The 12448-nt window shown below is 37.9% G+C and overlaps 1 protein-coding gene across 9 annotated transcripts in view; it reads right to left on the reverse strand.

Moving 5' to 3' along the window:
* The window catches only part of SPATS2 (spermatogenesis associated serine rich 2), a 140389-nt gene that overhangs the window by 94420 nt on the left and 33521 nt on the right, over nt 1-12448 (reverse strand). Inside the window, exon 2 of one of the 9 annotated variants that reach the window (XM_064591295.1) lies at nt 12022-12233. The exons of the other annotated variants lie outside the window; for them this stretch is intronic. The gene's annotated coding sequence lies outside the window, so the exon portion shown is untranslated. The remainder of the gene's footprint in view (nt 1-12021; nt 12234-12448) is intronic. 9 annotated transcript variants of the gene reach the window in all.

A 12448-nucleotide genomic window follows, 5' to 3' on the forward strand; every position in this document is an offset into this window, starting at 1 on the left:
TTAGAAAGCCTCTGCCCAAGATGACAGAACAAGATTCGGCAGAATTCTCATTTATTTCTAGGACTTAATATACAACAACTGTTGTGTATTACTACCTTGCAAATTCACTCAAAATGTTTAAACTTAAGTTTCTCTTTGTGTTGGAAATTTTCCCCACCCACACTAAACACCTACTAAAGTCCACCACCCAACAAATACTTTCTTTTAAGAATCAAAATGATCATTGATTATGCAGCCATTTAAATGCTCAGGAAGGGGGCGCCTGGGTGGCTAGTCAGTTAAACATCTGCCTTTGGCTCAGTCATGATCTCAGGGATCAAGCCCCGCTTTGGGCTCCCTGCTCAGGGAGAAGTCTGCTTCTCTTTCTGCCCCTTGCCCCACTCTCATGCTCTCTCTCACTTTCTCTCTCTCTAATAAATAAAATCTTTAAATAAATGAAAGAATGAATAAATAAATGCTCGGGAAGACTCCCAATTAATATTAGAACCAGCTTCTATACACGCCTGAATTAGACTAATTCAGGAAATGGCTTTATGAAAAGGTCTGATATCCTTCACTTGGCCATTCAACTAATACTTATGGCCATTAATCTGACACTGGGAAGAAGACTTAGAAGCCAAAGCCTGGCTTCTTCATTGTAACCACTGTAAACTTCATTGCTGGTAACCTGTTCCTATGCATAGAAAACCTTAATGGTACTGGATTTGGGACATGTTCCAGACTCACTCTGTAATCAAACCCTTTGGTTTGACTCAAATGAAGGGGACTAGAGTCCTAAGTATAAAGACCAGATTTAAAATTAGAGAATGATGATACCTTTAATTTTTTTTTTGATACCTTTAATTATTTCACCAAAGAAATTACTGAAGCTGTACACTGGTTCAATGAAAAAATCTGTAGGCAAATGGAATGCCTCCAAAACCCCAGTTTCACCTACTGGATAAACCAATATTTAAGGCACCACTGTATAGGAAATCAATCCTTTATCAACAAAAACATGATACATGGACTGCTAAGCCAAATCCATAGGAATATTTTTTGTTCCTATCTAAATTTAAGCCACAGCTATTCAAGATGGGAATACACTGATGCCTGACAAAGAATAACCATGATGTCCACGTTGCCCCTGGTGGGTCACGGGAGCCACCCTAATTCTCTCTCTTAATAATACTGAGTAATTCACCCTCTGTGGTAATAAAACAATATACAAAGGTTTCTCACCCAAATGGTCTGGATGGTGTGGTATAGCATATTTTATATCCCAAATGACTAAGTATGACTCCTTGAAAGCTAGCCAGATTATAAACTTAGGATTGTTGGTATATATAAAGTAACTCCTCATAAGTGAGCTTCCCATGTACTTTTGAATCCTATTATTCAAAAATGCTCTGGTTTTCATGTTTGTCAGAATATTTTTTCCTCAATTGAGAGTTAATGAATTAGAAAAATCACTTTTTAGTATTTCTGCAACTATTTTTTAAAAAGCTTTAACAATACCCTAACTACTTTAAGCAGTACAATCTGAAATAAATGGTTTATCTCCAGTGGTTCTCCAGAACAGGATAGTCCTTGATGCCCTCACTGCTCAACAAGGAGGTGCATGTGCTAGAATTGGTAAGAAATATTGTTTCTAGGGGTGCCTGGGTGGCTCAGTTGGTTAAGCCACTGCCTTCGGCTCAGGTCATGATCCTGGAGTCCCGGGATCGAGTCCCGCATCGGGCTCCCTGCTCAGCGGGGAGCCTGCTTCGCCCTCTGACCCTCCCCCCTCTCATGCTCTATCTCATTCTCTCTCTCAAAATAAATAAATAAAATCTTTAAAAAAATATATTGTTTCTATGTTGACAAATCAGGAATTGTTAACCAAAATGTAAAGGATCTTAAATACCTGATAAAAATTTTTCATCAAATAAGTGACACCTCTTCCACAGACCTGTTCCACTGTTAAACCCTGGCTCCTGGGAATTTTTCAATCCTTGGCTATTTTTCTCTGTATAGTCGTTACATTAAGCCTCCCTCGTGTGTTGCATGCTCTCCAAGTGCCTGTCGGCAGCCACTCATACACAAAATAGTATCCATAAGGATCAAGCAACTGCATGAAATCAGCAGTAACTGTAAATGATGAAGATGGTGACTACATGGCCCTCCAGCCCGATTTAATGGAAACAGTGAATATGTGACTCTTCGGCCTGACTACATCAACACTGGTAACTGAGACTAACACTACTGGTTGGTCATGCTCTTAGCCTGCTGAGAGAATAACCAAAAGGGAGGGAATTACTAAAATCAAACACAAATGGAGACCATACTTGAATATTCCCTGAGCAGACAAAACCAGTTAGTCATACAAGCAAAGCTTAATTTAGCTTATTTTGCAAGACAAGCAAGGTTAATTTGACCTGGGTCATTTCTTGGTTATGCCTCTGTAAATCAAGAGCAAAACTTGAATAGTTCCCCAAAATTGATATGAGATAACCACTAACCAATTCCCTTTCATTTGAGAAAATTCTAATATTGTAACCAATCACTATAAAGAATACTCATTGCCTTCATACTATATAAGCAGCTTTATAATAATATATTTCTGAGCCTCAATTCCATGTTTTGGTTTGAGTGCTCCCAATTTGCAAACTGTCTTTTTGGTGTGTGCACAGTAAATTTTTACTAATTACTACTTCAATGAATTGCTGATTTTATTGTTTTTTTATGAACTTTTGACAGAGTTAAACTTTCTCTAAAACATAATATTTAAAATTTTTTTCTGAATCTGATACAAACCATGGGGTCTCAGAAAAACAATAAAATGCACATTATATATGGGCATCCAGTTAAATTGAATTTAGGTATAATAGTTTCTTACCAGATTTTCTTAAAACCCATTATTGAAAGTATTAGAGAGCTCTCAGTGTTAGTACTCTAAAACCTCTCATTTCATTCATTATTCAACTAATATTCATTGAATGCCTACTACATTTAAGCCTTGTGGGAGCCTGAGTGGGAGGGTGCTGTTTCAGATGCAGGAGAAAATTATGGTATATCAGAATGCAGGGGTTTAATGTGAGAGCAGATGGTGGAAAAGGGGAGGCCAAACCCCTTATCTATTCAGCTGAAAAGTGTGACAATAAAAGAATGAAAGAAAGAGGGTATTAGCCAGAGTTCTAGCAAGGCCAGGCAAAAGAGGTTTTCCCCAAAAAGTAGGGAATACTTTTTGAAAGAAGAGACAATCACACATACTAGGGAGAAGGGTAATACTTGTAGAAGTAAAAAATATCAGAAGTAAAATTAACCTTATATTCTGATTCAATTAATCTATTTAAGGCCTAATGTTCTAGAAAATGCACTAAACAATTTCATACACATTATTTTCTTTAATCCTCACAACATCCTTGTGAGATAAACAAACTTTTGAAACAAAAGACAAAAAAATACAGAGATAGAAGGAAGATGAGGAAGGTCACACCAAATGACTCCAGTGATTTTAGTAATGGAAACAGAAGAGAAAGCAGGAGGGCTTGACAGGAATAGAGAAGAAAACTAACATTTATTGCCTACCAGTGCCAGGCACTGTTACATCCTTTATACATAAATTCCATGTAATCCTGTTTAGTATTTATTATTCATTTAATTGAAGAATTTGAGACTGTGAGAGATTCCCAAGATCTAACAGCTGGTAAGTGGTGTGGTAGTGATTCAAACCCAGGCCTCTGAGACTACAAATGCTATTTCCTTCTACTATACCACACTGCTCCTTCAAAATCAGGAATGTGCAAGGGAATAAAAAGTCATGAGGCTGAAAAGGTCCAGTTAAATTAGCATGAATTTGGAGTAGATAATGCCAACTCCTTGCTCTCCCCTCTGTGGGGTCAACTACCCAAGTAAAAAGTATTTAGAATGGGAAGTTGCTAGAGTTGCAATAAATTAATATGTACTTTTAAGAACTATAATAGAGGGGTGCCTGGGTGGCTCAATCAGTTAAGCGTCTGCCTTTGGCTCAAGTCATGATCTCAGGATCCTGAGATGGAACCCTGCCCTGCTTCTCCTCCCCACGCCCCTCAGGCACGTGCACACTCTCTCAAATAAATAAATAAATAAAAACTTTTTTAAAAACTAAAAACTAGGGGTGCCTGGGTGGCTCAGTCGTTTAAGCGTCTGCCTTTGGCTCAGGTCATGATCCCAGGGTCCTGGGATCAGGTCCCACACTGGGCTCCCAGCTCAGTGGGGAGTCTGTTTCTCCCTCTACCCTTCCCCCCTGCTCATGATCTCCCTTTCTCTCTCACTCAAATAAATAAAATCTTTTTAAAAATAAATAAAAAATAAAAAATAAAATAAATAAGCTATAATAGGGCAGGTGAGTTCTACCTCCCTTCAAATTATTACTACTGTTCTTTATTTATTGAATATCTACAAAATATTAGGCACTGGGTAGTCATAGAAATTGCTACCTAACCACTTGAAGCTACAATTTAAGTATCTGTAAATAGTTCAAATTTCACTATAGTCAAAATATTGTAGCAAATATTTGAAACTTGCTAAGAGAATAAATCTTAAAAGTTATCATCACAGGAAAAGAAATTTTTTACTTTGTATGGTGATAGTGGGTAACTAGACTTATTGTGCTGATCATTTTGCAGTGTGTGTATATATATTTATACACAATTTGTATACATTTATACACATCTGTATATATATATATATCAATATCAAATCATGTTGTACACTTGAAACTAATATAATGTTACATGTCAATTATACCTCCAATTTTAAAAAGTCCAAAATTCAACACTAACCTAAGGAAGTACTCTAATGTTGATCAAAATATCAGAAAATGACAACCTAAGAATAAATTTTCTTTCATTTTGTAAACTGACTTTATTTACAAGGAATAACAGTAAGGCCCTAATACTAACAGACATAGAATTGTTGTCAAAAACTAGAATACAGACCCATTTATTTTTGTTCTTTTATGACAATCTGCAAAAGACTGAAATGATCAAAAAGATCACTAGGTATCTTCAATGGAAAACTAGGCATTGTGTAATGTGCTCCTTTCCTAGATAACTGACTCTATCAGATTTGCATCCTCCATGATCTTGGAGCTATTATATAACTGTAAGTTATAGATAACTGATAGCAATGCCAAGGATTCTTGTCCATACACATGCAAATAAATTCTGTCTAGTGGAGGGAGGAATGATTTCCCTCATGTCCCTGTAAAATAAAGCCAGTTTTGCATCAATTTGTTAAATCCATTTCAGCATTCTTGATCCTATATATGTGTGGTACTTGAATTCTTCTTTGAACCACTTTTAGCATCTTACAGGTTCTCCAATTAATTAAGGAGTTAAATAACATCTTTTACATGTGTGCATTTTATATTTGTGTGAAAATCATGATTTGCCTAATTTTTAATCCTTTAATAATGAATTTCATACAATATGTAGTAGATACCGTGGAAAATGAACATTTTAATGCAAAAGCTCGAGGAATGGAAATATCCTTTTTACTCACATATATATATATTTAAGGAAGGCCAGACAAAACATGCCTTGTCGCTTCTCAGTTCTGAAATTTTACGACTCTAAGAACCAGTCATTGTTATTGGTCATTCTTGAAAGACCCTATAACTGACAAAAAAATTATCTGAATGACATTCTCGACTTTTCCCCCTGATGCACAGTGTAAATACAGCACTGTCTAAAAAACAGAAGCTTCATCATTTCAGAAATACTTAGAATCTTTTGTCTGAACTACTTCTGTTAATTACAGTCACCAGTAAAATAGATGGTACATTATCACACTGAACTAAAAATCTACATCTGACAATGCTTTTTCTAATCCAAAAGATTTTTTGCCAGCCAACATCTGTACAATCATTAAGAATACTAACTACATTTATTGTTTTCAAAATAATAGTTGTCTTCTATTGGTGTGTGTCGCATTAAAGGACAGAATGATTAAATAAAAACTAACTTGATTCAAATATACACATGCAGCTTAAAAAGACAAAACCAGAAATCAATACCCAAACTAAACATTAAATCAACAACATGTTTTGGACTCATTAATACACTAGGAAAAGGTGTATTAACGCTCAGATCTTCTGGCTTTCTAAGACCCAAATTAAAAATATCTCTAATATAGCAGTCTCTATGGAATTACGGATTTCACAAAGCAGCTTTTTTCCTCACGCAGGATCAAACTAATCCCCTGACACTCTGAGGAAAGAAAGAGTAAAATCAACTTGTACCAAAAATCTTTATACTCAGCATTCATTCAGATCCTTCCAAACTACTCTCTTGGCTTATAACATGCCAGAAAAATATTGTTCTAGCAAGTAATTATTTGTCCAAAAACTAACAGGGCAATTTAGGTTGGAAATAATTTGCTGTCCATGTCATTCATAAATCCATGCTACTATAATTCTCAAAATTAATGCATAATGCATGCAGCGTATCACGCATTAAATATTTTAAAAGGTAAGTTTTCATCTAGTTGAAATTAGTTAAGTAATATTAGTGGACTTAAAAGCATGAAAAATTAACTCTTTCTTCTCCTCACCTCTACTCCCTCCAAACCAACAGATAGATACCTTTGATTTGGTAATATGTGCCAACTAGGAAGAAAAGGGGAATGCAGACAAACAAAACAAGTGAGAGAGTTATAGAAGGCTAATCCCAGAAGGAGATGTTCCCTCTTCCAAGTTGCAACTGAAGTTAAAGGACTATAGTGGGAAGTCTTTACATTTTCAGGAGTTCAAGATAGATATGTACTGTCCTCCTTCTTGGGAATGTAATTCATTCCAAAATTTTCTTTCCTGACTCTTCTGAAGGTTCTTATACCACCACCGACTGGCATGTGTTTAGAGGAGTCTATTAAAGCTTTGTAAAAGTATCTTTCAAGTTCCAAGTAAAAAAATAACTGAATCATTTAAAATAAAAGCTTTTTCTCTCTACCCTCAATTCAACAACGTATATAAATCTGGAAACCAAGAAAGATAAAACAGGTAAATGACTAAATACAGGCATGTGTTCTCCAGAAGTGGAAACAGTATGGCAGGCAGCTAATTCCATAACAACTTCCTATTCACTAAGCTATCTTCTTCTTTCAGATCATCAGAGAATTTGGGTGAATCTCTCATGATGTACAAATCCAGAGAGAAAGGTGAAGAAAGAAGCAAAAGGGGAAGAAAAAGAAAACATAATGGAAAGAACACAAAAATGCAATATTCACATTGGCTGTCTGACCATAAATAAATACAGCAAAACATATTCACTGCCACCCTCTTTTCATCTAGTGAGAAAAGGGGGAAAAAATAACACAATAGCCTCTATAAACACATACCATAAAATACCCCAACTTTTTTGAGTATTTTACCTCCAGAGCCAGATCACTATATAAGGTGAGCAAAATCTTTTCAGATGGGGTCAGGCAGTAGAGCAGTTCTGGAGACCCTTCTTTAATGCTATTCGAAGTTTCTTATAACCTGCTTTCCAACTAGCTCTGAAGTCCTCAAATTTAAAATCATTTCTATCACCTACCCACTTCTCAAATTTTCCTTAGAAGTATCCCTGCCAGCATTAAGAAAGCTAGTTGAACTAATTGAAACAAAGCTGGAAATGACAAACAGGCACACCTACTCTTTAACCCTTACAAAAATGTTACCCAGAGATTCAAACAAATCTATACAGGGTAGAATTTTCTACAGTTTGATAGTTTTTCTTTTCTTTGTTTCTTTTGTTTTCTCTTTTGGGATGGAAGCACCATTATGCCTACTCTCATACAAAAGGAAAAAGAATGCCAAGTCCAAAGCTTCCAGGACCTATCTCTAGAAGAAAAGAGTTTGTTTCTTTCTCTAAAGAAAAGAGGTGTTTGTTGCTGTGAAGTCTCCTTCCACACCTCCATTCTTTTTTTTTTTTAAAGATTTTATTTATTCATTTGTCAGAGAGAGAGAGCACAAGCAGGGGGGCGGCAGGCAGGGGGAGAAGCAGGCTCTCCGCTGAGCAGGAAGCCGGATGCGGGACTCGATCCCAGGACCCTGGGATCATGACCTGAGCCGAAGGCAGACGCTTAACCGACTGAGCCACCCAGGCAACCCGCACACGTCCATTCTTGAACATTAAATGAAGGGAGGGATCTCCTACCTCTACCGCAGTGAATGGGGAAAAGAAAGGCTGTTCTAACAAAGTATAACCTTCTATATTCTAGCTTCCAAAAGTTTTTGATAGGTGTATGTGTGGAACATTTTGTGTTTTAAAACATGTTCATACATTCTTCAATCCTACTCCCAAACATAGACTCTAATTCTCCTCCCCATGAAGAGAATGAAGCAGAAGTGACACTGAGTAACCTCAGAAGTTAGGTCATAAAAGGTGATAAAACTTCTGCCTGGCACTCCCTGAGGACAGGCAACTTTGGACTCCGGAATCACATCTAAGCTATCCAGCTCCCCTAAAGCCCTCATGCTGGACAGAGTACAGGATGAGACGTCACAGGGTTATAGAGATGTCCAAGAAGTGCCAGCTGGTTAAGTCTTCCTAGCCCAGTCACCTGATACGTGAATGAGGAATCCTTGAAGATGACTTCAGGCCCAAGTACCATCTGCCTCCCACTGTGTAAGAGAGGAAGCCTTTTAAATGATTCCAGCCCCAGCTATCATCTGTTTGCATCCTCATGAAAAACCCCAAGAGGAAACTGCCTAGCCAAGTTCAAACATCAGAATCATAAAAGATTAAAAAAAAAAAAAAGGGATTGTTGTTTTATGCCACTAGGTTTGCAACGGTATATTACACAGCAGTAGAAAACCAAAGCAGATTTTGGTTATAGGGTTGCTTCCAAAAATATAAATGTTTGGCTTCAGGATTAGATGGCAAGAGAAAGTCAGAAGTGGCTGAAAGTGTTAGTGAGAGCCTGAAAGGGTCTTAACTGTCACTGTTAGGAAAAGCCTCAAGGAAGCTGTCAATAAAGACTTAAAACAGGGGTCAGCAAACTACAACCTACCAGCAAAATTCAACCTGCTACGTGCTTTGGTAAATAGTTTTACTGAGGGCGCCTGGGTGACTCAGTTGGTTAAGCGACTGCCTTCGGCTCAGGTCATGATCCTGGAGTCCCGGGATCGAGTCCCACATCGGGCTCCCTGCTCAGCGAGGGGTCTGCTTCTCCCTCTGACCCTCTCCCCTCTCGTGCTCTCTGTCTCTCATTCTCTCTCTCAAATAAATAAATAAAATCTTAAAAAAAAAAAAAAAATAGTTTTACTGAAACACAGCCACACCCGTTCATTTACATATTGTCTGCAGGCTCCTTCTCACTACAACAGCATAGTTAAGTAGGTGTGCCAGTGACCACATGGTCCACAAAGCCTAAAATATGTACTGTCTGGCCCTTGACAGAATAAAGTTGCTGATCCTTGGCTTAAAAGAAAGTAAGAAAAGTGTTACTGAACGCTGAAGGAAAGGAAAATCCTACTAGATAAGTGGAAAGTTTAGCAAAGCTGTCACCTGAAACAATGCTGAAAATAGAAAATATAACAAATGAACTGATGAATATGGGTAAGGAAATTTCCAGGCAGAATATCAAAAGTGTCATTTTTTTTCCAGCTAACTATCATAAAGTACAGGTAGAGAGAGATGAGAAAAAGAAGGAATTATATAATTTTAAAAAAATATAGAGAAAATATAAAGGAGTCAGGACTTGCTAGGTCCAAAAATAAAACTGTTTCTTACTCCCATATAGCAAACATTTCTCAGATTAAGAAATGTCCCGTCTACCTTCGGCTCAGGTCATGATCCCAGGGTTCTGGGATCCAGCCCCACGTTGGGCTCTCTGCTCAGTGGGAAACCTGCTTCTCCCTCTCCCATTCCCCCTGCTTGTGTTCCCTCTCTCGCTGTCAAATAAATAAATAAAATCTTAAAAAAAAAAAAAAGAAAGAATCAAAACATTAAAAAAAAAATTAAGAAATGCCCAGAGGTACTTGGGTGGCTCAGTCGCTAAAGCGTCTGCCTTCGGCTCAGGTCATGATCCCGGGATCCTGGGATCAAGCCCCACATCATCGAGCTCCTTCTCCCTCTGCCTGCTGCTCTCCCTGCTTGTGTTCTCTTGCTCTCTCTGACAAATAAATAAATAAAATCTTTTTTAAAAAATTAAGAAATACCCTCTGGAGAAAGATCAAATCCAAGGCAGTGTCAGGGACTCATGGCCTAAAGATTAAACATTTGTTTAGACCAAGGATTGGCAAACTTTTTCTATAAAAGGAAAGTTAAGTATTGTGGACTTTGAGGGCCATATACAGTCTCTGTTGAACATTCTTCTTTTTTTTTTACAACCCTTTAAAAATGTAAAAACAAATCTTAGCTCACTGGCAATAGTTGACCGACCCTAGTGTAGACTCCAAAGAGATTTAATTTGGTGCGCCTGGGTGGCTCAGTCGTTAAGCATCTGCCTTCGGATCCCAGAGTTCTGGGATCCAGCCCCACATCAGGCTCCCTGCTCTGGGGGGAAGCCTGCTTCTCCCTCTCACCCCCGTTACTTGTGTTCCTTCTCTCGTTGTGTCTCTCTCTGTCAAATAAGTAAGTAAAATCTTTTTTAAAAAAGAGAGATTTAATTTAAGGTGGTGCCTCATAATTCCTTTCAAACAAAAAGCCTTGGGCGCCTGGGTGGCTCAGATGGTTCAGCGTCTGCCTTCGAATTAAGTCGTAATCCCGGAGTCCTGGGATCGAGTCCCGCATCGGGCTCCCGGCTCAGCGGGGGGCCTGCTTCTCCCTCTGCCTCTCTCTCTTTATTTTATTTAAAATTAAAAAAATATTTTTATTTTAAAAATAAAATCTTTAAAAAAAAAAAAAGCCTTCTAAGAATCTTAAAGGTATTATCCCACAAAAACCTTAAATGGAGCTGAGAGGGTTCAGAACACGCTTCCCCAAAATAAGGTACATTGACATATTGAGTATTAAGCTGAAGGAGCTTGAGAAAATGGCAGAAGCAGGAAGGTCACTCTGACCTTTCCCCTGCTCTTCTCCCCTGAAACAGATCATAAAACTCTCATATGAGAGGTGCCCTCCCTGTACCTGGAAGAAGGGAGCAATCTTACCTCCAAAGGCAAAGGGACATAGAGAAGAATCTTAACAAACAGGCCTTGCTAAATTTCCCCCAGTTTACTATACTTTACTCATACTCTTTGTCTTACCAGATTTCTCAACAAATGCCTACTCTTCATCAAACCTAGCATAAAAATACTCAGGTTTAAACATTTCTTCACGTCAAAAATAGAACTACCCTACAATCTAGCAATTGCCCCACTAAGTATTTACCCAAAGAATACAAAAATATCGTGGATGGAACTAGAGGGTATTATGCTAAGTGAAATAAGTCAATCAGAAAAAGACAATTATCATATGATCTCACTCATATGTGGAATTTAAAAAACTAAACAGGATCATAGGGGAAGACAGGGAAAAATAAAACAAGACAAAATCAGAGAGGGAGACAAACCATAAGAGACTCTTAATCATAGGAAACAAACAGGGTTGCTGGAGGGGAGGGGGACAGAAGGATGGGGTAACTGGGTGATGGACATTAAGGATGGCATGTGTTGTAATGAGCACTGGGTATTATATAAGACTGATGAATCACTGAACTCTACCTCTGAAACTAATAATACATTATATGTTAATTAATTGAATTTAAATAAAAAATAAAGCCCTAGGAAGCAAGCAAAAAAATAAAAACATAAATAAAATTTCAGAGAAAAAAAAGAATACAAAAATACTAATTCAAAGGGATATATGCACCACAATGTTTATAGCAGCATTATCTATAATAGCCAAACTATAGAAACAGCCCAAGTGTCTATCGATAGATGAATGGATAAAGAAGTTGTAGTACACACAACACACACACACACACACACACATACATACAATGGAATATTTCTCAGCCATAAAAAGGAATGAAATCTTGCCATTTGCAATGATGTGGATGGGGTTAGAGAGCATTAAGTTAAGTGAAATAAGTCACTCAGAGAAAGACAAATACCATATGACTTCACTCAGTGGAATTTAAGAAACAAGGGGCGCCTGGATGGCTCAGTCCGTTAAGCGGCTGTCTTCGGCTCAGGTCATGATCCCAGGGTCCTGGGAACGAGCCCCGCATCGGGCTCCCTGCTCAGTGGAGAGTCTGCTTCTCCCTCTCCCTCTGCCTGCCTCTCTGCCTCCTTGTGCTCTCTCTGTCAAATGGATGAATAAAATCTTTAAAAAAAAAGAAACAAAACAAATGAGCATAGAAGAAAAAAACAGAGGCAAACCAAGAAACAGACTCCTAAGTACAGAAAACAAACTGATGGTTACCAGAGGGGAGGTGGGTGGGGAGATGGGGGAAATAGGTGATGGAGATGAAGGAATGCACTTGTGATGAGCACTGGGTGATGTATATAAGTGCTGAATCACTATATTGTACACCTGAA

The sequence above is a fragment of the Mirounga angustirostris genome, unplaced genomic scaffold (assembly GCF_029215605.1).
Source record: "Mirounga angustirostris isolate CCGP_5_RB_7025 unplaced genomic scaffold, mMirAng1.0.hap1 SCAF_5, whole genome shotgun sequence".
NCBI classification, from domain to species: Eukaryota; Metazoa; Chordata; class Mammalia; order Carnivora; family Phocidae; genus Mirounga; species Mirounga angustirostris.